We start from the raw sequence: 21354 nt of genomic DNA, 5'->3' as shown, positions 1-21354 counted from the left end.
CGTATTGCAAATAGAAATAGTGTACTCTTTTCCTTAAATATGCCTAACAAAGCTAATCCAAGTCTTTTCATGGTGTAAAAATTATATTCTAGACAAATGCTTTTTTTAAGACAAATGCTATTGTCTCCTGTATATATTATAGCACTGGAATAGATACATGCCAATTATTTGAATTTCAATTAAGCTCTTAATTTTCTGATTATCAGTTACTTTTCTAGTTCGTTTTCCTTTTTTTAACAACCAAATTTGCAGTTGAGCGTTTTTATGTTGCACATATCCTTCAAAAAATCCAGTCAAATCTCCTTCACAAACTTCATACCGATGTATACAGCAACATTTACAAAAATCGAAAATAATAAAAGGAAAAACAATGCAATAAGCAACAAATATAACTGAAAGTCAGAAAAGTCTAAAATAATCAGATAAAATAAATGCTCAGATACGCATGTGCATTCTTGCATCCAGAAACATTGAAAAAATCATGGAATCATTATCAAATTAAATATGCTTTGATACTCAAATAAAATAGTATTAAAGATGACATTATTGAATAACATACCTGGAACTCAAGAAATCGTTCTACTGTGGCTACTTTCTTGTGAAGAAGACTATAAAGTTTAGGGTTTTATAGTTTCTTCTTTTCGTGGGCGAGGAAAAAGGTTGCAGAGAATAGAAGTTGGATTCACAATTATAAGACGAAACATTTCCTTTTTTGCAGAAGAAAATGAAAGGGAATAATTGTTTCCTTAAGGAATCAAGAGGAAATTAGCAAAAAAGGAGACACAATGTAGAAGGAAGTGCTGACTTAGAAACACAAGAGGAACCATGTTTAAATTTAGTAACTTCGAGTTAGCTCTTTAACTGATTAAGGAAAACTAGTTTTTTTGGAAAAGAGAAAGTAAATCAAGAAAGTGTATAAATAGGGAGAGCAATCAATATAAATTTCCGCATTTATATGGTAATTATGTGTTCTAGCCACTGATTCTTGTCCTGCTAAAAATTCTATTATTTTTATTTGTTACTAATTATGGTAATTATTATTTTTGTTATTTGTACTTCATAATATACGACATATTTGAAGTAACATTAGCAGAATCAGAATCGTAAGATTGATACGCTTAGCTGTTTCTTTTATTTATTTAATATATAAACTAAAATTTACTTCATATATTCAAGACAGACAAAAAAAAAAGAATACATTCCATGTAATGCTAATGACGTAGGTTTCAGTCGTCCAATTATTGTTATTTCTGGTCCTTGTGGGTGCCTTTATGGATCCTGTCTCTCTTCTTTTTTCCCCCCACAACTCGTACGAAAAAAAATTACATTAATTTTTCTTCCGTTTAATTTTCCTTAAGTTCAGTTTTGGCTGGATACTATGGCTTGGTTAAAATATTTTTGTGTTCTCATGATGGATAAACAACTTCCTTTAGCCAACATGTCTCTGCTTTATAAGTTTCTTTCTATTCGTACATGTACATGTTTTGGCACAAAAATTAGTTTGAACTCTGGGGCAAAATACTTGGCAATACTGTTTTAGTAGAAGTTGGTAAGCTTTCAACTTGGCTTTGGTTTTGGTTCTAATTCACTTCCATTGATTTTCATAAATTTTGTCAAGTGTCCTAACATAGTGTTTTAAGGATCTAGTTGTTCTTAGTATTTTACGGCTAAGTTTTTCTTTCTTTTTTATTTTTTTTTTGTTTAAGGGTTAGGGATAAGATCTTGATAGTTAAGTACCCATGATTTGAACGAACCTATAGAGCCAGAGACAATTAATTGGACACTTTTTGCCTTTTATGACTAAAGGGATACAATTCTGAACTGTACATAGAGATTTTCAGAGTCAAAGGTCTAAAATTAGGCTACATAAAGCTGGAATTCGTATTATTTGGCATGTCTCTTGATTGAACTACATCAGTGGAGAGGAGCTATGTGAAAGTGTTTATTGTTGGAAGTACAGGGAAAAGGATTCAAAGGGTTAACTTAACTGGAACTAATCATACAACGAAAAAAAATCTCAATTACATTCGTCTTGTTGCTTTAGTTATTTTGATCATGAACTTATACTATATGAAAATGCAATGCTACCTATGGTATAATGCTGATGCTACCGATGTTTGTGGTGTTGGATGGTGGAAACTTCAATTTTCTCTTGAATTACCAAAGCTTGGATTATATATAATTGCCTTTTTGCAATGCTGCTTAAATATTAAAGTAGTTTTCATGCTCTTTTTTTTTTCCCTCCCCCATGCAACAAGGCTTGGACAATGAAAAATCGTGCTCTTGATCCGGTAAGTGTCAGTTGTCCTCATGTTTTCTGTAATTTATGGTCTGAAATTGTGGTTATTAGCTTTCTTGATCAATCAAACTATTTCAGATTATTGTAGTAAGAGTCAAAACTGGGTGCTGCGAAGAATGTCATGAAAAAGTGCACAAAGGTTTGCGAGCAATCGAAGGTCTGTTAATGAATACTATATGTGTCACGCCCCGAGCCTGCACGTGCCCGTCACATGACATCCGCCGTACTCCCAAGTCCCACTCAGGAATACAAGGCTACATTAACCAATTAAACTTGGCAATACTAAATAATTTGCTAAATAAAGTGCGGTTCGAATTACATATAAAAGAAAATCTACGAATATACCAGATGTTCGTACATTTATTCTCCAATTGAAACAGTGGAAACAAAAGTAAACAAGACTAATAATTAGAAGAAGCTAGTCTGCCAACTTCTATTCACCTAAACTAATAAAAGTCATCCTCAGGGTCTTCTATGTAAACCAATTTATACTCTTCAAAATCTGCAAAAATGGTAAGAAGTGGGTTGAGCGACACATCGCTCAGTAGGTAATATTTACCCCTCTGTTGGACCATGCACACTTAACTTTATAGATACATAGGTATATAAGTACAACTCAGTTTCAATTGCATATCTTTCACATCCGAAAGTTTTAAAGAACGTTATGAATAAAGCAATCAGTAGTAAAGGAGTGACAAGCAATTTAAGAGCATCTTATTGATAGTTGTACGCAAGAAATCGTAAGGTCATAACTCATTTCGTCTCAAGTTACGAATCTCTTCATTTCCATTCGTAAATCAACTCATAATAGTTCAGAAGTCTCATTTCAAATCAGTTCATAATCATTCCATCAAATCAGCTCATAACAAGTACATGCAATGACCGGCTACTGAGTACTCAACTTAGAGATTTTACCCCTTCTAGGTGGGCGACCAATAAGTTTCATGACTACCGATTGGTCTCATTTCATTCTTGGGTCAATCGGCTGGGCTTTATACCAGACTACCATGACTTTCTCAATTGGTCAATCGGCTGGGCTTTATACCAGGCTATCAATCGGCTGGGCTTTATACCAGGCTACCATGACTTTATCCATTGGTCAATCGGCTGGGCTCTATACCAGGCTACCATGACCTCACCAATCGGCTGGGCTTTATACCAGGCTACCATGGCGATTAAACAGGACTATAGCCCCTACCGTCTATTTCATGACTGCTCTGAGCTTACTTGTCAAAAATTCATTTCATATATCGTATACGTAAATCTTTGATTTCATAAAAGATTCAACTCATTTTGTATATAAGAAACGTATTAAAACATTTCAAATAAGTCACATGGTCCATTTTTGTATAGTAAAATATGACTTTTATAAATATGTAAGCAAAGCATTTAATCAAACACCTTTCAAGTCAACACAACAAAATAGGATTTAAACAAGTGTCATCAACCTGTGTCACCATATATAGTCAAAAAATTGACTCTATGAGTTATTCTTTTGAATTTTAGATATTTGAGATTTCCTTTCTTGCAAGTGCTTAAACGGTCTAGGATGTTGAATTTATTCTGTGAGCTTTGTTGACTGTCTGGTTTTGAAGTTAATTATACCTTATAGATCCATCTGGATGTGTATTTGGATATGAATAGTAGATTTTGAAATGAATGGATTGCAAATATCCTTTAAACCACTTTGTGTGGCTAACTCTTCCATAAAAAGAATTTCGCTAATCAGTGAAAGATGTTTGGTAGAGAAAAAATTGATTAGTTCAAGGGTTAAATATTGATATTACGTTTTCCTTTCTCCTTCAAAATTGAGAATTACTATATTTTAAATTTATTAAGAGCGCCACTTCTCCATTGCTCTTCCAATAAAGTGTCAACATTTCTATCTCACAGTCATTAATTGCATACTACTTTGGGGTGATATCACAATGAACAAAAAATAATTGGAGTATCAAAGATATTGTTTATTCACCACTTTCACCTTTTTGTGATTTCTTCTCGTAGTTTTGTTTTAAAATTCGAAAGATACTTTAAGCAGCCAAAATGCATTCTGGCCATAGCAGTGGTCCAATTCACTTGTCTATTTAGAAAATCAATTGAACCAATCAAAGCCGGTCTAAAACTAGCCGAATTGGTCAAATTTTATAAAAATTAGATTTTTGAGCTGATTCATACAAAATTTTCTTTCCAAAGAAAATTTAAAGTCATCCAATTTATATAATAATTAAAAAATAAAAATAGAAAAACATTTGGATTGGGTTGAATTGAACCACTTTGAACTGTAAACCAAAGTTCCTCCAGTTCACTTAGCGATCCAAGTTTAAGAACATTGTTTATAGTATATAATATTGGTGACTAAAGGATACTCTTCCAATATACTCACGCAACAATCCAAGCTTATTGGATAGATTGAGGAAGTGTGACTGAGTGATTTGAAATACATTTTACTTTGAGTTCATTTGAATAAAAAAAATCCATCCCAATTGAAGATGGATAAGAAATCTAAACTCCCTCTAGCAACAAAAATAACATTAGGATACGGGCGGCAATATCTGATACAACATGAAAAAATTTTAAATAAAACACGGTATGAATAATTTGTGTAAAAAATGAGTTTACATGAACATGACATAGAAATAGAATGGGTCATACTGGGTCAACCCCAGGATTGACATGATTAATTTTTTACCGGCATGTTAAAATATTTTTAAAAAATTGTTACTCAGGTTTCCTCTTAAAACAAAACCAAAATATAGGACTTTTGTTTCTAAATTTAAAGTTTAAGAATTAAAATAATACAACTGACTTCCTATAGGTTTATAGGCAAAGCACGCATTGAAATCCAAACTCCACAAATCCACATATACAACTCTTGTAATTTTAATTTTTTTCAGTTTTCACCTTCAATCTTTTTTTTGTTGTTGCCAGAATTGACCAACGTATACAACTTCTAGGATTTTTAAGATTTTGTTTCCCATTTCAATCTTTAGCCTTAAATTGCCAAATACTTACCATTTGATCAGATAGTGCTTATCTATTCTTCCTTCTTTTGTGATTACGTATTCTTTTTTAGGCTAACTTCAACACTCTTCTACAAATTTTTTGCTATTTTCGTGTCAGTTTTTTGAATATATTGTTGCTTATACTGCTTCTCTCCTGCATAGTTCAATCCATTCTTTTCTCTAAAAGTTTTCTATTTTTGTGAAACAAAAACGAAACTAACTTTTTTTGTGAATTGTTAATGAAATGATAATACATTCAGGAGTTATATACATAATATTTAACTAGGAGAGGATCACCGTGCAATGCGCGGTGTTAATTTCATATTGCCCAGAAAATGCCCAGATTTTCAAGTGGAAATATCATAAATCGTATGCATTGCATTTAAGTTATTTGGTTATAAAATGATTAAGCTTTTAAATAAGCAATGTTGTAAGAAAATGCGAGTAAATAAAGGTTTGCATCTAACATGGTGTCGAGAAAATGATCGAAAAGAAAATAATTGAGGCAAATAAAATTGAAGCTCATCAGTATGATTTTGCTTCATGTAGAGATGGGATGTAGTGTTGGGAGAAGTAAATGGGAGATTCAAAAATATTAAACAATGAGTAAACACTATTAATTTTTTCTATTATTCTGTGGAAGATTGATTATTTGTGGTGTTTTTAAATTTACAACGAGCATTAATTTTGATGTTGTTCAATCGTTTCTATATTGTTTATCCAATTCTTTGCATGTAACATGAAAATCGGAACAACTAACGCAACAACTCTGGTCAGGAGAATGGAAGTGTGATACATGGTATGAAGTAGGTGTACAGTGAGAATGAAGGGGGTTCATATTTCTGAAAAAGGATCCTCCGTGCAACAATCTATCTTCACAGTCAATGGAAACGTTCCCTAACCGAAGTTTATTGTTGGGAGAATGAAATAACCAGTTGACAAATAGAAAGGTGGAATTCTAGGCGCACTTGAGTTTCATGCCATAACAGGCCATTTATATGAAATTAATTACTGATTATGCAGAAAAAGGTAGCTGGAAAACGGTGAAAGCATGCAAATTGCCCAATCCTGGCCATCTAACTTGCAAATTGTTGTGATGACAGATGTTGAATTATTTGAGGCCATACAATTAGGAGGCATATAATTAGTAAAAAGAATTATTGAATTAAAGAGGTAAGTGAAAATTGCAATTCAGTGTCATTAAGAATACAAAGCACCGTAACTGGACAAAATTAGGAAGTACATAATAGGTCCAATATACACAATATGATGCATTGAAACAAAAGTTGGTCACTATCTTTACAAACAAAACCTCTTATTTAAAATGTAAAAGGTACATAATGTCTACAATAATATGTATCCAAAAATGAGGCTAATAAATAATCACTGTAGATCCATGCAGGATAGACAGAGAAATAATTCCGATCTGATTCTAGGGATGCATGGCACTTCAATCATGATAATGCAAGGGAAACGGTAAGAGTTCTTCCACTCTTCGGGCTTTGACTCATTGCTAAGCAAAACAAGCCAAACAAATCATTAAGCATTCTCTCAAATAATTTACTTAATTTGAACTCAAGCCACACAATCAAATAACAGTAAGTATAAAGATATCTGATTGGGCCTAGAACAATAAAGCCTAAAGAAGTGTCAGATGTTTTAAATGAGGTCCTTTAATCTCCATATCTTGACTAATAACCTGCACATAGATGATAGAACAGCAGAAGCATATTCCAAGGAAAGTGAAGGAAATTCTCTTAACAAATTTAGCAAGTCAGCAAAATGTTGAATACTGCCAATGCCTCTCATCCTTTTTTCAACAAGTTTATACCTATAAATATTGAAGTTCAAGAAATGAACCCAAAAGGTTAAAGATGAAATATACAAATTTATTACCAAGTAAAACTTAGTCTAACAACAAAAGTGTAATCAATCTATAAAATTAATCAAGGAAAAGAAACTAATGATTCATTATTCAAAAGCCCATCAAAAGAAGATGACATTTTCACACTACAAAATAGTCTATTTAGATAGCCAAATAAGGAAGCTGACATGCTATGGAGTTCCAAATACGGATGTGCACAATATCTGCTCAACCAAGTCACCTAGTTTAAGATATTCTCACCTATCAATTAAACAAAAAGTCGATTAATTAGAACTTATACCATCATTAAAACCCAAAAAAGGAAAAACAACAATAAAAGGTGAACAAACACCTACTTAAAGGCTATATTCACCATTTGTTTATTCCTGGACCACAAATAAAGATTGCTTCTTCCTGTAGTGGGTACCAGAAAAAGAAGAGAGAAGAAAGACAAGGTCAGAGATAAAAATTTGATGGGGAAAAATTTATCCCTGAGAAATTGCAATGGCAAAGTACCTTCGGTTGTGTAGACAATCATCTCCCTACTCTTACTCTCAAACATATACTACTATAGAAATATTGACTTGTCCTAAAAGATGCAGAGACAGAAATTGCATGAAGACCAGGTCCCATATTCAGTGCAAAAACAAGAAAAGAACAAAAGGATTCAACTTTTAACTGAGCAAAAAATGATTCCTGAACCAGCTTAGAGGTTTCTTCGGAAAATCTTTAAACTTCTCTGCAAAAGTGAAAGTGAAAAGTCTTAACATCGACCCTTTTGTTCCATATTAGTTAATGTTATTTATCATTTAACTTCTGATTTAACATATGCACTTGATTAACAAACGGCCACTCTTTTGTCATATTAGTTAATTTTGGCAGATTTACACTCTTTTGCCAAAAGTGTGTAAAAGGGTACTTCAAACTAAACCAACTAATCAATTTTTTCTCTACCAAACATCTTTCACTGATTAGCGAAATTCTTTTTATGGAAGAGTTAGCCACACAAAGTGGTTTAAAGGATATTTGCAATCCATTCATTTCAAAATCTACTATTCATATCCAAATACACATCCAGATGGATCTATAAGGTATAATTAACTTCAAAACCAGACAGTCAACAAAGCTCACAGAATAAATTCAACATCCTAGACCGTTTAAGCACTTGCAAGAAAGGAAATCTCAAATATCTAAAATTCAAAAGAATAACTCATAGAGTCAATTTTTTGACTATATATGGTGACACAGGTTGATGACACTTGTTTAAATCCTATTTTGTTGTGTTGACTTGAAAGGTGTTTGATTAAATGCTTTGCTTACATATTTATAAAAGTCATATTTTACTATACAAAAATGGACCATGTGACTTATTTGAAATGTTTTAATACGTTTCTTATATACAAAATGAGTTGAATCTTTTATGAAATCAAAGATTTACGTATACGATATATGAAATGAATTTTTGACAAGTAAGCTCAGAGCAGTCATGAAATAGACGGTAGGGGCTATAGTCCTGTTTAATCGCCATGGTAGCCTGGTATAAAGCCCAGCCGATTGGTGAGGTCATGGTAGCCTGGTATAGAGCCCAGCCGATTGACCAATGGATAAAGTCATGGTAGCCTGGTATAAAGCCCAGCCGATTGATAGCCTGGTATAAAGCCCAGCCGATTGACCAATTGAGAAAGTCATGGTAGTCTGGTATAAAGCCCAGCCGATTGACCCAAGAATGAAATGAGACCAATCGGTAGTCATGAAACTTATTGGTCGCCCACCTAGAAGGGGTAAAATCTCTAAGTTGAGTACTCAGTAGCCGGTCATTGCATGTACTTGTTATGAGCTGATTTGATGGAATGATTATGAACTGATTTGAAATGAGACTTCTGAACTATTATGAGTTGATTTACGAATGGAAATGAAGAGATTCGTAACTTGAGACGAAATGAGTTATGACCTTACGATTTCTTGCGTACAACTATCAATAAGATGCTCTTAAATTGCTTGTCACTCCTTTACTACTGATTGCTTTATTCATAACGTTCTTTAAAACTTTCGGATGTGAAAGATATGCAATTGAAACTGAGTTGTACTTATATACCTATGTATCTATAAAGTTAAGTGTGCATGGTCCAACAGAGGGGTAAATATTACCTACTGAGCGATGTGTCGCTCAACCCACTTCTTACCATTTTTGCAGATTTTGAAGAGTATAAATTGGTTTACATAGAAGACCCTGAGGATGACTTTTATTAGTTTAGGTGAATAGAAGTTGGCAGACTAGCTTCTTCTAATTATTAGTCTTGTTTACTTTTGTTTCCACTGTTTCAATTGGAGAATAAATGTACGAACATCTGGTATATTCGTAGATTTTCTTTTATATGTAATTCGAACCGCACTTTATTTAGCAAATTATTTAGTATTGCCAAGTTTAATTGGTTAATGTAGCCTTGTATTCCTGAGTGGGACTTGGGAGTACGGCGGATGTCATGTGACGGGCACGTGCAGGCTCGGGGCGTGACACATATAGTATTCATTAACAGACCTTCGATTGCTCGCAAACCTTTGTGCACTTTTTCATGACATTCTTCGCAGCACCCAGTTTTGACTCTTACTACAATAATCTGAAATAGTTTGATTGATCAAGAAAGCTAATAACCACAATTTCAGACCATAAATTACAGAAAACATGAGGACAACTGACACTTACCGGATCAAGAGCACGATTTTTCATTGTCCAAGCCTTGTTGCATGGGGGAGGGAAAAAAAAAAGAGCATGAAAACTACTTTAATATTTAAGCAGCATTGCAAAAAGGCAATTATATATAATCCAAGCTTTGGTAATTCAAGAGAAAATTGAAGTTTCCACCATCCAACACCACAAACATCGGTAGCATCAGCATTATACCATAGGTAGCATTGCATTTTCATATAGTATAAGTTCATGATCAAAATAACTAAAGCAACAAGACGAATGTAATTGAGATTTTTTTTCGTTGTATGATTAGTTCCAGTTAAGTTAACCCTTTGAATCCTTTTCCCTGTACTTCCAACAATAAACACTTTCACATAGCTCCTCTCCACTGATGTAGTTCAATCAAGAGACATGCCAAATAATACGAATTCCAGCTTTATGTAGCCTAATTTTAGACCTTTGACTCTGAAAATCTCTATGTACAGTTCAGAATTGTATCCCTTTAGTCATAAAAGGCAAAAAGTGTCCAATTAATTGTCTCTGGCTCTATAGGTTCGTTCAAATCATGGGTACTTAACTATCAAGATCTTATCCCTAACCCTTAAACAAAAAAAAAATAAAAAAGAAAGAAAAACTTAGCCGTAAAATACTAAGAACAACTAGATCCTTAAAACACTATGTTAGGACACTTGACAAAATTTATGAAAATCAATGGAAGTGAATTAGAACCAAAACCAAAGCCAAGTTGAAAGCTTACCAACTTCTACTAAAACAGTATTGCCAAGTATTTTGCCCCAGAGTTCAAACTAATTTTTGTGCCAAAACATGTACATGTACGAATAGAAAGAAACTTATAAAGCAGAGACATGTTGGCTAAAGGAAGTTGTTTATCCATCATGAGAACACAAAAATATTTTAACCAAGCCATAGTATCCAGCCAAAACTGAACTTAAGGAAAATTAAACGGAAGAAAAATTAATGTAATTTTTTTTCGTACGAGTTGTGGGGGGAAAAAAGAAGAGAGACAGGATCCATAAAGGCACCCACAAGGACCAGAAATAACAATAATTGGACGACTGAAACCTACGTCATTAGCATTACATGGAATGTATTCTTTTTTTTTTGTCTGTCTTGAATATATGAAGTAAATTTTAGTTTATATATTAAATAAATAAAAGAAACAGCTAAGCGTATCAATCTTACGATTCTGATTCTGCTAATGTTACTTCAAATATGTCGTATATTATGAAGTACAAATAACAAAAATAATAATTACCATAATTAGTAACAAATAAAAATAATAGAATTTTTAGCAGGACAAGAATCAGTGGCTAGAACACATAATTACCATATAAATGCGGAAATTTATATTGATTGCTCTCCCTATTTATACACTTTCTTGATTTACTTTCTCTTTTCCAAAAAAACTAGTTTTCCTTAATCAGTTAAAGAGCTAACTCGAAGTTACTAAATTTAAACATGGTTCCTCTTGTGTTTCTAAGTCAGCACTTCCTTCTACATTGTGTCTCCTTTTTTGCTAATTTCCTCTTGATTCCTTAAGGAAACAATTATTCCCTTTCATTTTCTTCTGCAAAAAAGGAAATGTTTCGTCTTATAATTGTGAATCCAACTTCTATTCTCTGCAACCTTTTTCCTCGCCCACGAAAAGAAGAAACTATAAAACCCTAAACTTTATAGTCTTCTTCACAAGAAAGTAGCCACAGTAGAACGATTTCTTGAGTTCCAGGTATGTTATTCAATAATGTCATCTTTAATACTATTTTATTTGAGTATCAAAGCATATTTAATTTGATAATGATTCCATGATTTTTTCAATGTTTCTGGATGCAAGAATGCACATGCGTATCTGAGCATTTATTTTATCTGATTATTTTAGACTTTTCTGACTTTCAGTTATATTTGTTGCTTATTGCATTGTTTTTCCTTTTATTATTTTCGATTTTTGTAAATGTTGCTGTATACATCGGTATGAAGTTTGTGAAGGAGATTTGACTGGATTTTTTGAAGGATATGTGCAACATAAAAACGCTCAACTGCAAATTTGGTTGTTAAAAAAAGGAAAACGAACTAGAAAAGTAACTGATAATCAGAAAATTAAGAGCTTAATTGAAATTCAAATAATTGGCATGTATCTATTCCAGTGCTATAATATATACAGGAGACAATAGCATTTGTCTTAAAAAAAGCATTTGTCTAGAATATAATTTTTACACCATGAAAAGACTTGGATTAGCTTTGTTAGGCATATTTAAGGAAAAGAGTACACTATTTCTATTTGCAATACGTGATCTTTCTCATCAATTCTGCTCCTCATCAATATCACTAGGCTAATTATTGATTTCTCAAATTTGTTTTTCATCACATCCTCTACAGCAACAACGATTTGCCATGAAGTTCTTTGCTCGGAAACGACAAGTTGAAATACCTCCTCAAGTTGAGCAAGAGGAGTTGATGTTCATGGTATATTCTACTACAATCTCCTTTTCATCAAAAGTTAAATTTAGATAATTAATTTCTCAATGCTTAGTCTCTCACTCATTTAATTGGTTTATGTATTTCATTTACTTTCTTCAGAATTGTGTTATAAAAATGAATAGGCTTCAAAAGGGGTGGCAAAAGGCAAGAATACAAATAATTGATTGTATCCAAGGTAATGTTAAAATTTCACTTTGTTGTTCCCTCTTTATTCATTTTCTTTTTTCCTCTATTGTTTCATCACTTCGCATACGTCGCTGTCTCTGATTTAGTTGTAAGTAGAATGGTCTTGGTCACAGAAAATTAAGGGATTTTCTCTTCACCACCTGTGTGTATTGATGTTTAGCTATACGATTAAAAAGAAATAGGGATAATACAGTTGTGTTGTGTGTGATTCAATTCGGTTATTGTATACGCTGAAAATTTTTATTTGCAATCACATTAATCATTCTAATGTGGTAATGAATACATGTGAAATATTTATTTATATGCATCACTTTTTTCACGAATATAATAATACACCAACTCTATACCAAATAAGATAATAAATACAACAACCAGAGTGAATCACACGGAATCACTGCCCCTAGTCCAAACAAAAAGTATTGCTATTATTGCTAGCAAAAAAAATGTCGAATTTGTTTCCCATATTACGTAAGTGTCCTTGTAATTCACAAGTCTTGCATTTTAGAGTGGCTGAGAAAAGTGCTTTAGTTTTTCTTAATTAATTATCCAGAATTTTCAGTGGTTAGTTTTGAGCCTTCAACGCATATAATTTATATTCCAGAAATTATGGACTGACTGAATCTAAATGCTTAATTTGTTTGGCTAAATCTTGGTGTGGATTCATTTCTCTTCTCTACACCATCAGTTCGCAATTATAAAGGGGAACAAGACGGAACAATGATACTATCAGGAATGTGTCATCCCACGGAACTCTTAAGGACGATTAGGAATTGCAAAAAGAAAGCCGAGCTGTGTTGGTTTGAATATGGAAATTGCTCTAGCTATTTGTACGGGCCAAGCAGGGGGGTTCCTTGCCCACCACAGCCAAATCAACCTTCAAACATACCTGCCGCAAGTGCTAGTGATCAAGCAGCAAGAGGTACTGGAATTGCTACCCGAAGTGCTAATGATCAAGCAGCAAGGAATGGAAATGCTACCCGAGATGGCAACAAAATCCACTACTAAGTAGTGGTGGAGGCATTACTTTTTGAAGGGATTACATTATAATAAGTAGTGTTTTTTCGAGCAACTGATGATATTTGACTGGAACGTTATAGTACTTGATTACGTTTTTTGCCTATTTATCTATATTGGAATGAGGGCAATTTGCTCTTTACTTTTTTGTCCAGACTATCGCATATTGATTAAGAATCTTATGAGCCGTTTGTTTAAAATTTCAGAATCACTATCACTATATGCATCACAAATTTGAGAACATCAAAGGTTTAACAAAAAAGTAAGTTGGAGAGCAAGATCTTGGAGTTGGCAGTGGAAAGTAAATGGGAACTTGGCACTGAGAATCTAATTAAAGTGCCCTAGCACAGCACAATAAAAGGAACAAATTCATGCTTCCTCCACCATATATATCTCTCTTGTTCTGTTTCTGCCTTTACACTAGAATCAATAGGTAAAATTCTCCCCTTTGCTAACTCCAAATCCATTGCATCCCTGCTTTCAGCAGCCAAATCCAATGGTTCATGGGTATAAAACCAAGCACATATTAGATAATAAATCACATTTACTACTTGTATTCCAGTTATCAGCCAGTAGTAATTCTCCAATCTTCCGTGATTGAGATTCCTATCAGGCAGCCAATTTCTTTCTTTACCACTGTATTTATGAACTGAAGAGACTAAGATGGACCTGAAATATATCCATGTGTTCAAAGTACCACAAATGGGGCGTTATGTTACATCATAGAATTGGGCGGCACCAATTTGGGCTAGACCACATTAGTCCCCCCAAGTAATCCCATAGCATAAATGAGTATATTTTCGCAAGAGCCCCTTAATCCCAAATAAATCCCACTCAATGCAACCCCACCATCATCAGGCTGCACTTAAATGAAAAATTGTATTCTCAACCTTCGTGTCTAGTACCACCAGGAAATTCTAAGAAAGAAAAATTGAGAAAAGTGGAGAGGCAAAACAGACAAATGCATGCAGAAGACTCAAATTTGTTTCTCAAAAGCGATCACACTAGGTGAAAAATGATCAGCACACAAAAGAATTTGTCATCCAATAACAGTTTCTAGTTATTTCTATTCTCAACTGAAGTTCAAGAATCTAAAACATAAATCCCAACTCTTTCTTGTTCGGTAAAACTTGAATCCTTGTTTCATGCATTTATATATCATGAAACTGATGGCAATTTAATCTGCTTAGCATATCGTTAAGGATAATAAATATATAAGAGGAGAGCAATAGAATCTACAATCGTGATCGTGGGGAAATAATTCATCAACTCTCATGTATTAGGCTTAACAGGTTGGAATAGAACAAATGACACAAGGAAGAAACTCACGTACCCACTTCTCAATTTGGAGCAAAGTAAGCAAGACTACGGAATGCAATATCTTAGTTACTGAAAAAGCCAAAATGATTTTTCCTTTTAACTTACGTACCAAAGTGATGTTATTGGTATTCACTGCCAGCCCATGGTGGAAGCAAGACAGCTAAGACGACCCTGCCACACAAGCACATGGAAGAAGATCCCATAGTTCCTCCTTAAACACAAAAGAACAATAATTGCATTAGATATAGTAATCTGGTGAGTAGACTTTGGCACTGGTTGATTTTCAACTCATTTATATGTGAATGATGCACTTGAAAGACGAGAAAGCCTTCTCTAACCAAGGCTCATTGTCGCCAGTCACAAGAAAGCCACAAATAATTCAAACCTTGTCCACTGGTAGTAATTGCTTAATTGCATAACATTCAATGACACTAAATAATCAATTAGAGGCCTGCCAAGACATTTACAACTAAAGCAATTAAAATCGGTCATGTGAATTTGAGGACAAAGTAAAGCGGTGTTCAGAAGTAAGAGCATATCAACAAATGCTGGCATTCTCCACCTACAATTAAAAAAGGCACTACACATATATATGCAATGGATCAATCATCAGTTCCACATTATATGCCTATTCCTTTTTACTACTACTTCCTCCATGTCCTCTGTTTTTTGTTGGTAGATAGCAACTTGTCTGGTTTCTCAGGTTGCTATTTTAATATGATTATTACACCATGCCCAAGTCACCAGAAAAAAAGCTTTCTCAATTGTGTACAAAAATGCTATCTGAATTGTATAATACTTGACACAATTCAGAAAAATGCTATCCAAACAATCAGGTTGCTAATTTCATATGTTTGATTTCTCAAAAAGCTGGGCTTAATAAAACATTAACCCAACAATTCCTACGAAAATATTCAAGCCAGTGATGATTTTCCAAAATCAGATTGGTGAAACTAAAAAGAAAAGAGAAAGGAAAGAAACGAAAATAGCCAGAGCTGAATAATAGACAAAAAAAGGAAAAAAAAAATTGCCACAGCTGAATCAACCACTAACTACTTGTTTCTGCTTTTCATGTTTCATTATTTCAAGCACAAATTCAATGTGGTAATCAAAGATTTGCCAATTAGTTATACAACAAGCCATTATCAGTAGCAGAACTTACATCAAGTACTTCCAACATAGTGATTATGATTTCAAGTAGATGTTAGTCAGACTGTGATTTTGCGTACTTACATCAATATATGCATCAATTGACATAGGGACAACAGTATTCAGAAGACTATCTAACAAATACTTGTTTTCTCCATTTATTTGGAAGTTCTCATTCCTCACTACAAAGATGCCTGCTAACAAGGAAATTCTTCTGGTACTTGACCCAGGGGCCACAACAAAGCTTTTGATTTGCCAAGTAAGGAAGACACATAACTCATTCATGAAGCATTCCAATGACTTCTTGGAACTTAAAGAATAGAGTGAGATTTCCCCGCTCATTAACACAACACATCCTTCTTTGTTAGTAGCTATAGGCATGGAAGAAATTGTGGCAGATTCTACTGCTTTGCCTATTAACTTGACCAGGTTGAAAATTGTTTGCCAGTCTTTGCCATGAATGGCTAGGAGCATTTGAAAAAAAAAAAAGAGATACAGAAAGTAACAGTGACAGCATTAAGCCCCTCGCCTTCTGTGAGTACTTTCATAGCGTGAATTTAATTTCACTAAAACTGATAATGCATACTTAAGTCAATTTAAAAATTGACACCATCCTTCGGCCAGCAACATTACATATTTGACAATTTATTGTACATATTTTGCATGAACCTAATTCTATTTACAAATAAATAACAACCAACCATGATATGCCTGATTATATGTAAATGTCTGAGAATAATATTTTATTTATGACTACTCATGGATGAAATTTAAAGGTGACGACACAACCAGAACACAAGGGTTGTTCAACTTCATATGCAGCAAGACAAATTGTGAAGAATAAGCAAATGACTAACCGTACGAAGCGAGTATGCGCCACTGAGACGTGAGATCCATACCTGTCATGCTGAAAAATCAGAGATTAATTTGAAAGAGAGTAAAGAGTTAATCACATAGTATTTCGTTGCATTAGGATCAACAACAGCACTTAGTCCTTAAGCCGTAATGCCTCATCTTCGATACTCAAGCAATGGTATGACTTTCAATTTGCCTGAACTAATCAATACATAATAATAATTCATGTCAAATTATGACTAGATCCGTTCAAAGACTAAAGACTGACTAGACAATTTAGGTCCAGTACGCCACAATACATTTTACAAAATTAAGCACTTAGGCTTCAATTATGAGTTATTGAAGAAACAAAAACAAAACCTCATTCTTTTCCATAGTTCCTTCAAACTTCAGTCTGCAATTATTCCCAAAACATTAATACTCCACAGGAAAAGACTCTGTAGGAGTTCTGAAGTATTTCAACCAAAGTACAACTTTCATGCTTCTTTTTTTCAGAAACCAAAGAGATGCAAAAAATCTACGAATTATGCTGAAATAAAATTTGCAACTAAGAGTAATCCATAAATTTGAAATGCATATCCAGAAACCTTCCCAACTTGAGCAATTAGGAAATACGTTTCGGAAATTCGTTTGCTTTGCCATTTTTACAAATACATTTTGGGCATTAGCGAAAACGGAACTTTTTTCTTTCAAATGTATTTCTAACCTATCCGAACTCACAACCAATGTTTCAGCAACACAAAAAATAAGAGAACCGAACAAATAATCTACCATTATTAACCTGAACTAAACCCACAAACAAGAAAGTATGGTCATGAAAAGCATTTAAAATTGGAGCACAAAATTTCAATTTCAGATAATGACAATCCGGCGATAGCGATGGCGATGGTGATAGCGGTGGTGGGCTGAAAATTACTAAAAAACAAAAAACCAAAGAAACTTCACCGTGCTTTTCTGAAGAAGAAATCCAGCCACCACAGTGCTGGCGAAGTCTGGTCGGCAAACAATAGCTCCTCTCTATTCCTCGAATTCCCTGTTTTGTTCTGGCTTTGCATTTGCTTTTCTTTTTTTTTTTTCCTTGTTCTCTTCTGTTTTGTTAGGTGGATGATTATGAAGATTGTGAAGGGATTTTGTATAGGAAGAGATGTTGATTACTGATTCTAGGGAATGAAATGTCTGAAATGAGAGTGAGTTCTTCAATCGTTCAAGTTGCTTCCGAGACAAGAGTGAGTTTTGTCCGATGAATTGGAGAACAAAGAATGAGTCGGGCCACTGAACGCTTCAATCGTGCTTCTGAAATGCCCTTGAAGTTACCCAAAATTACAGTATAACCGGTGCTCTGGCAACTCCAACTCGCGCTTTTAGTATAGTAAGGACTAAGGATGTATAAAATAAATCAAAAAAAATACAGCTGAGCGTATCAATCATACGATTCTGATTCTGGCATTATTGTTATTTCAACTAGGTAGTATATTATGAAGTACAAATAACAAAAATAATAATTACCATGGTTAGTGACAAATAATAATAATAAATCTAATACTAATAGTAATAATAATAGAATTTTTAGAAGCACAAAAAATAATGGCTAGCACACATAAATTACCACATAAATGCGGAAATTTATTTTGGTTGCTCTCCCTATTTATACACTTTCTTGATTTACTTTCCCTTTTCCAAAAATTAGTTCCCCATGATCAACCAAAAATGCTAACTCGAACTTGCTAAATTTAAACATGGTTCCTCTTGTGTTCCTGAGTCACCACTTTCTTCTACATTGTGTCTCTTTTTTTGCTAATTTTCTCTTGATTCCTTAAGGAAAAAATTATTCCTTTTCAATTTCTTGTACAAAAAAGGAAATGTTTCGTCTTATAATTGTGAATCTAACTTCTATTCCTTTCAATTTTTTACCCTCTCCCACGAAAGGAAGAAACTATAAAACCCTAAACTTTATAGTTTTCTTCACAAGAAGGTAGCCACAGCCGCTTTCTCTTCACAATACAATTGTATCAGTAGAATGATTTCTTGAGTTTCTAGGTATGTTTTTTAATAGTGTTGTTTTTAATACTATCTTATTCGAGTACCAAAGCATATTTAATCCAATAACAATTCTATGATTATTTCAATGTTTCTGCATGCAAGAATACACATGCGTATCTGAGCATTTATTTTATCTGATTATTTTAAACTTTTCAGGCTTTTAATTATATTTGTTGCTTATTGCATTTTTTTATTATTTTCGATTTTTGTAAATGTTGTTGTGTACATCCATATGAAGTTTGTAAAGGAGATTTGACTGGGTTTTCTGAGGGATATTTGCATTATAAACCTCTCAACTGCAAATTTGGTTGTTAAAAAAAAAAGAAAAAAAACTAGAAATGTAACTGATAATCTGAAAATTAAGAGCTTAATTGAAATTTAAATCATTCGCATGTATCTATTCCAATGCCATAATATATACAGGAGACAATAGCATTTGTCTAGCATTGTTAGGCATAGTTAAGGAAAAGATTACCCAATAGTTATGGTATACTATTTCTATTTGCAGTATGTGATCTTCGTACTTCATTTAAATAAAATATCACTAGGCTAATTATTGTTTTCTCATTTTGTTTTTTCATCACATCCTCTACAGCATCAACGATTTGCCATGAAGTTCCTTGGCTTCAATTTCTTTGCTCGAAAACAACAAGTTGAAATACCTCCTCAAGTCGAGCAAGAGGAGTTGATGTTCATGGTATATTCTACTACAATTTCCTTTTCATCAAAAGTTAAATTTAGATCATTAATTTCTCAATGCTTAATCTCTCACTCATTTAACTGGTTTCTGTACGTATTTCATGTTACTTTCTTCAGAATTGTGTTATAAAAATGAATAGGCTTCAAAAGGGGTGGCAAAAGGCAAGAATACAAATAATTGATTGTATCAAATGTATTGTTAAATTTTCACTATGTTGTTCCCTTTTTATTCATTTTCTTTTTTCCTCTATTGTTCCATCACTTCGCATAGTTCACTGTCTCTGATTTAGTTGTAGTTTTGGTCACAGAAAATTAAGGAATTTACCCTTCACCACCTGTGTGTATTGATGTTTTGCTATATGGTTAAAAAGGATTAGGGATAATGCGATTGTGTTGTGTGTGATTCAATCTAGTTATTGTATATGTTTGAAATTTTTATTTCAAATCACATTATAATATTGTAATAAATTTATGTGAAGTGTTTTATTTATATACATCACTTTTTTTCGTGAATATAGCAATACACTAACTCTATACCAAATAAAAGTACAACAACTAGAGTGAATCACACGGAATCACTGCCGCACTGCCCCTAGTCCGAACAAAAAGTATTGCTAGTGTTGCTAACAAAAGAAAATCTCGAATTTGTCCTTAATTCCCATATTACTTAAAGTGTCCTTGTAATTCACAAGTCATGCATGTTAGAGTGGTTCAGAAAAGTGCTTTAGTTTTTCTTAATTAATTATCCAGAATTTTCATTGGTATAATTTATGTTCAAGAAATTATGGACTGACTAAACCTAAATGCTTAATTTGTTTGTCTAAATCTTGGTATGGATTCTTTTCTCTTCTCTACCATCAGTGCGCAATTATAAAGGGGAACAAGACGGAACAATGATAATATCAGGAATGTGCCATCCCACGGAGCTCTTAAGGACGATTTCGAATTCCAAAAAGAAAGCAGAGCTGTGTTGGTTTGAATATGGAAATTGCTCTAGCTATTAGTACGGGCCAAGCGGGGAAGTTCCTCGTCCACCACCGCCAAATCAACCTTCAAACATACCTGCCGCAAGTGCTAATGATCAAGCAGCAAGAGGTGCTGGAATTGCTACCTGAGGTGCTAATGACCAAGCAGCAAGGAGTGGAAATGCTACTCAAGATGACAACAAAATCCACCACTAAGTAGTGGCGGAGGCATTAGTTGCTATGTGGTTTAAGGTTGAAGGGCAGGCTAAGATTTACTTTTTGAAGAGATTACGTTACAATAAGCAGTGTGTTTTCGAGCAACTGATGTTTCCGTTTGGATTAACTGTTTTTAGAGGTATTTTTTAAAAACTTTACTGTAACTGTGTATATGAAAAACCTTTACTGTAGATGTTTTTTGGATTGTTTTTAGAGGTATTTTTGAAAAATATTTTTGAGTATTTTTATAATTTACAATTTTTTTGGGATTTTTTTAAATATATACTGGCTATGTTTCTATATATTAATATTTATTTATTTATATATATAATATTTTTTATTTCAATTTTTTTATAACATGTATATTAATATATATATATTAATATATATATTAATATATATATATTAATATATATATTAATATATATTAATATATATTATTTATATATATTTATTGTATATATTTAATATATATATTATTAATATATTTATATATATTTATTGTAAAACAAAATTGAAATATATATATATTTATATATTTATATAAATATTTTTATTTA

At 33.1% G+C, this 21354-nt stretch overlaps 2 long non-coding RNA genes across 6 annotated transcripts; both read right to left on the bottom strand.

Moving 5' to 3' along the window:
- Positions 1–6548: 6548 nt before the first annotated feature.
- LOC140008563 (uncharacterized) lies at positions 6549–8090 on the bottom strand. 3 transcript variants are annotated; one of them, XR_011816035.1, is made up of 3 exons: positions 7682–8090; positions 7522–7579; positions 6549–7426 (listed from the first exon to the last, which is right to left on the bottom strand). It is a non-coding gene; the product is annotated as an uncharacterized lncRNA (long non-coding RNA). The 3 variants fall into 3 exon arrangements; XR_011816033.1 differs by having other exon boundaries at positions 7522–8090; XR_011816034.1 differs by having other exon boundaries at positions 7539–8090.
- Positions 8091–13838: 5748 nt separating this feature from the next.
- Positions 13839–18202, bottom strand: LOC140008562 (uncharacterized). Of its 3 annotated transcripts, XR_011816031.1 has the most exons (4): positions 17820–18202; positions 16877–16918; positions 14980–15081; positions 13839–14409 (listed from the first exon to the last, which is right to left on the bottom strand). It is a non-coding gene; the product is annotated as an uncharacterized lncRNA (long non-coding RNA). The 3 variants fall into 3 exon arrangements; XR_011816032.1 differs by having other exon boundaries at positions 13839–15321; positions 17820–18200; XR_011816030.1 differs by having other exon boundaries at positions 13839–15081; positions 17820–18199.
- Positions 18203–21354: the final 3152 nt, after the last annotated feature.

This window comes from Coffea arabica, chromosome 6c (assembly GCF_036785885.1).
Source record: "Coffea arabica cultivar ET-39 chromosome 6c, Coffea Arabica ET-39 HiFi, whole genome shotgun sequence".
NCBI classification, from domain to species: domain Eukaryota; kingdom Viridiplantae; phylum Streptophyta; class Magnoliopsida; order Gentianales; family Rubiaceae; genus Coffea; species Coffea arabica.
This window is presented reverse-complemented; position numbering and strand designations above follow the sequence as displayed.